The following is a 5,000-nucleotide window of genomic DNA, read 5'->3' as shown; positions in this document are numbered from 1 at the left end:
GTATTTGAGGGTATATGTGGAAGCATAAAATGCTGACATATTTATAAATTGTAATCCAGATCATAGGAAAACCATAATATTTGATCCCTAAGCTTATGCAGACCCAGAATGGGGATAGAGGGTTGATAATGCAAAACTTTGGGTACTGATATTATAAAACTGAGTGACATACAAAAATAGATGATGAAGTCTAAGTGTGTAAGGCCCTTCAAGGTGAATAATAAAAAAAGTAATAAAGCAAGACAGGGAGCCATGTAAAAGCTGTCTCCATCATTTAATCAGGTAATCTACCTTTTAGGTGAAAACCCAACATAGCCCACCAGTACTGGGGTCCTTCTTCACTGACAGAAATCTCCTGCTGGCATTCATACTATACATCATATCTAATGTAGTACTCATTGGGGCTGGACATCTGTGAAATGTTTTCCATAATTACTTGTTCTAGTAACGAACAACTGATCAGTCAGCCAGATAGGAGAGATGTAGTTCCTGTCCTGTAATCAAAAGTACAATAATAGCAATTCATTTCAGCTAAGCTCATGTGCCTTGGCTGGCCCTCCAAATATCACAGTCTTAGCCAGAAATATGGCTCAAGCCATTTGTTTAGAAAGCATATAACAAAACGGTAAAATAAATCCAACACTGTATAACAACAAAAAATAAGTTAAATATAGAAGGCAGTAATAAAGAATTATTTGAATTGTAACAAGCATTGACAAAAAAAATAAGCAGTTGTGCTTAAACACTGTTTATGTTTACCTACATGCAAGCACAACTGGAATATGTAATTTCAGTCAAGGAGTTGCTTTTAAATATTAGTATGCAGCTCGGCAAGCATTAAAGTAACTGCTACATGAATAAATAAAACTCCAACATGATGAGCTGTGGGTAGTACCATTGCACCAGTATAAATGATCTTATGAATAATGAGGTGGCTGAGGTGTGTCTTAGGATGAGAAACTGGTGCCATTTTCTTCCTTGATAACAATATACATGCTGTCATTTTTGTGTTTAGGAATACAATGCCATATGCTGATTCCGCACTGGCAATTTAAATTGCTATATATTGTTTTCTTGTGACCATAAAGTGCAAAGCAAAATGTTTTTGCTTGACTTGAGCAAAATAAGTGACTGAGCCCCTTCTGAATTAATTTTACCACATAGTCTTTCTCTTTCTCTCTCTCTCTCACACACACACACACACACACACACACACACACACACACACACACACACACACACACACACACACACACACACACACACACACTCACACACTTGCATTGTTTAGCCTGTTTTAACCAAAATAACCCCCCAAAAAACAAAGAAATACTATCTTGTTTGCTCATTTCCCACCTTTCCTAGCTAGTATACTTCAGATCCCAGGCTTTCCTGGCCTCAGGACTTTATTTTCTGTGTTCAGAGCTATCCAGACCTTGCTGTGGTAGAGGGAAGTCCTACTGCTTACCATTGGGAGTGGTGAGCATTGTACTGCCTATCTAACACTAGAGGAGTAGTTTCTAGCTCTGAAATTGTAATTCTCTTAGCCTTTTTGGGCTGATTTCTATCCCTTTCAACTTTCTGGCTTAAAAACGCATGTGTTTGAGCATTTTTGCATCGTGCAGCACTGCGGGGCTACGGTTAAACTATTCCAGGTGCCAAAAAGTGTGCTCTTCAAATTTTCCCTTAGAACTAGTTGGTTTCTCTGTAGTAGCACTACAATCTGAACCCCTGTGGCTAGCACTTGCTCTAGAACCTGCTGGAAAGCACTAGGAAGCCTTAAACTGATACAAGCACTCAACTCTTCTTGTCAATAAAGAGAAATTAATCATAGGCACTAAACAGCCTACAATTGCAAAGTACCTTGCAAAGGTAAAAGAAAACAGCTCTTGTACTTTACAAAAAAAAGCACCTAAACAGGCATGTCCAAGGGTCAGCTTCCAATGATTTCTCCTGTCCACCTGGTGAATCTGGGCATACTGGGGCAATGCAACAACTGCCTCATGTACACAGACAACCCTCTCCTCCTACCACCCAACACTACAACCTGTGAGAGATGCACTTACATAGCCAAACTGGAAGCAAAGCTCTCTCCAGCCAAGATTGTGCTAGACAGTCAAGAGGAGAAGGTTAACACCTGCACTACACCTCAAGCAATACATAGCCCTTTAAAACCCACACCAGCAATACCCTCACATAGCAACACTAAACCCACATATGCGGAGGCCCTTAACATTAACCTGCCCAAGCAACAAGGACCTCCGAAGCCGAAATGCAAACAAACACCAGTCACAACCAAAGTGACACATAGCTCGCAACACCATTGTGCCACCCAACAACAGCCCCTAAGGCAAGACAATGTACCCAATACCTTAGTCATAGGTGACTGTATAGTCAGACACACTGATGTCCCACTCACCAGGCTGAACAAGGAGAAAATTACAGTCAGCTGCCTGTCGGGTGCCAGGATCCACCAAGTAAGCATGTACTCAAGTCACTTCACAACAAGTACAAATACGATTCTGTCATTGTCCATGTTGGAGTGAATGACTTGAGATGTACCTCTTTGGACTACATGAAAAGAGACATGGAAGAGCTCTCAGATTATGTGGCCCAGGCAGTTATGACCCTAGCCGTGAGTAGCATCCTGCCTTCACCCAGAATGATATCACAGTATAAGGACAAAATGATTGACTTTAACAATTGGCAAAGCTTCTGGTGTCATTCAGAGGGGATCCAGTATCTGTCTGTCTGGGAAGTCATGATCGACAAACCACAATGCTTTTCCAGAGATGGTCTGTACCTGTCACCCCTGGGATTCAGGTTACTGGCTAAAGCTCTTGCCACCCCTATAGTGCCTTTTTTAGGCAAGGTTGAAAGGACAAAACCACCACCGTAACAGATACAAGCATGCAAAATCTGAAGGTAATGCTACTCAGTGCTAGAAGTCTAAATCTCAAAATGCACTCTCTCGAGGCACTCCTAAAAATGAAGAACATCGATATCTGTGCAGTAACTGAGACCTGGATCAAGGATCCAGAGAGCATTGGGAGGGTGGCTTAATGGCTAAGGTGTTTGCCTTACAAGGTGCAGGGTTTGAGTCTCACAAGGGATAATTGGCTAAGCTTGAAATGTCTCGCAAGGGCAGTTAGCTTAGTAATAAACTATGAACTATCTCTGCAATACCAGGGTACAATTCTTACCACACTTTTCAGCCACCAAACCATGACTGAAACACTAAAGGTGGAGGAGTGTCCATATTCACCAAGGATATTCACACCTCCAGGCTAGTTGCCCAACACAATGTATCTGAAATTATCCAGGTGCAACTAACACTAGGTAAGACTGTAATACAGATTGTAGCTAGCTACAGATCCCCCACCATGCCCCAAGATTCTCACTACACCTTTCTAAACATACTGGAAAATATTAAGATACAACCAAATACCCTAATACTGGGTGATTTCAACTACTCTGCCATTAACTGGGAAAACTACTCAGGTACCAACACCTTTTCCCAACAGTTCTTGGAATTCATAAATTCCAATGCCCTGGATCAGCTAATCCATTGTCCCACTAGGGACTCCAATATCCTAGACCTAGTCATTACCATCATGGGAGATTGATGCTCCACACCAGTGGTCATCCCCTCATTGGTCAGGTCTAACCATAAGCAAATTGCCCTTGACGTCCACACCCCCCCAACCCCCAGTAAGGAAACCTCCGTAAAAAACTTCTCCAAAGCCAACTTCATGCTACTCAAGTCAGAAGTGACAAACTTCATGACACCCATGCAGACGGGATCTGAAAGTTCGACTGCTTAATCCTTCACTAAGGCACTGTATGAGCACATCCACTCGTGCATGAATCATGCCATCCCAAATAGAACCAAGATGCTCTCCTCCAAAAAAAGGAAGCCAATCTGGTGGTCCCCTGCCATAAACAAACTATACAACAGAAGGAAGAAACTGTTGTAGAAAAGAGGAAAATCCCAGGATGCAAAAAACTCCCTTACCAGCCTCAGTAAGAAGCTGAGATCCCTCATAAAATCCTCCAAAGCTAGTTACGAAAATAAAATTGCCAAAGATTCCAAAGACGACCACAAGGCATTATATAGTTATGTCAAGAATCTAAATGGCAATGCTCAGATCTGCTCTGAGCTGCAACAGAATGGCATTAAATATACTGATCCCAAGGATATTGCGAATATCCTGGCAGATCGATTTAGTGCCAACTTCACCCCCCTCTAACCCCCTAAAGGGCCCATCGCAACACCAAAAGATTGCCAAATTCCGGTAATCACGGCCACACAAGTAGAAACCGCACTCTCCAAAGCTAAGAATCCAGCATCCATGGGACCAGATGACATCCCGGGCTGTGTACTACATGAACTATAAAATGAACTGCCACCTCACCTAAGTGTCATGTTTAATCATAGCCTCACCTCAGGCTTCATGCCCACTGAGTGGTGCACAGCTACAGTTATCCCAGTCCACAAGGGGGAGATCTACCTTGGATCCCGGGAACTACCGTCCCATCAGTCTGACGAGCCTAATCTGCAAGGCCATGGAATGCATTATCATGGAACTTATAAACAAGACACTGACAACCTTTAAACACTGGACCCCACTCAGTTTGGGTTCGTGAAGGGCCCATCTTGTCTCCTGAACCTGATTTTGACTTCTTCGAGTCAGTCTCCAGAGCTGTGGACAAGGGTAAGGTGGTCCACACAGCCTATCTGGACCTCGCCAAGGCCTTTGACACCATTCCCCACTCTGGAATCCTAGATAAACTTACTAAGCTGGGCATAAACCCCTACGCCACTTGATGGGTTGCCAACTGGCTTACTGACAGAACCCAGACTGTAAAAGTAGCCCACTCCAAATCCAGCTCCAGACAAGTGACAAGTGGAGTACCTCAGGGCTCAGTCCTGGGACCGCTCTTGTTTGTCATCTACTTCTCTGAAGTACATACCAACACTAATGGACTCTGGCTTACAA

General features: G+C 43.0%; 1 protein-coding gene across 3 annotated transcripts in view; it reads left to right on the top strand.

Annotated features, from left to right (window-relative positions):
- The window catches only part of LOC122804867 (UDP-glucuronosyltransferase 1A1-like), an 879,031-nt gene that overhangs the window by 722,782 nt on the left and 151,249 nt on the right, over positions 1-5,000 (top strand). The gene's annotated exons all lie outside the window — the stretch shown is intronic.

Source organism: Protopterus annectens, chromosome 6.part0 (genome assembly GCF_019279795.1).
Source record: "Protopterus annectens isolate FY-2018-M chromosome 6.part0, PAN1.0, whole genome shotgun sequence".
Lineage (NCBI taxonomy): Eukaryota > Metazoa > Chordata > Ceratodontiformes > Protopteridae > Protopterus > Protopterus annectens.
The sequence above is the reverse complement of the archived record's forward strand: the minus strand, read 5'-3'. Positions and strand labels throughout refer to the sequence as shown.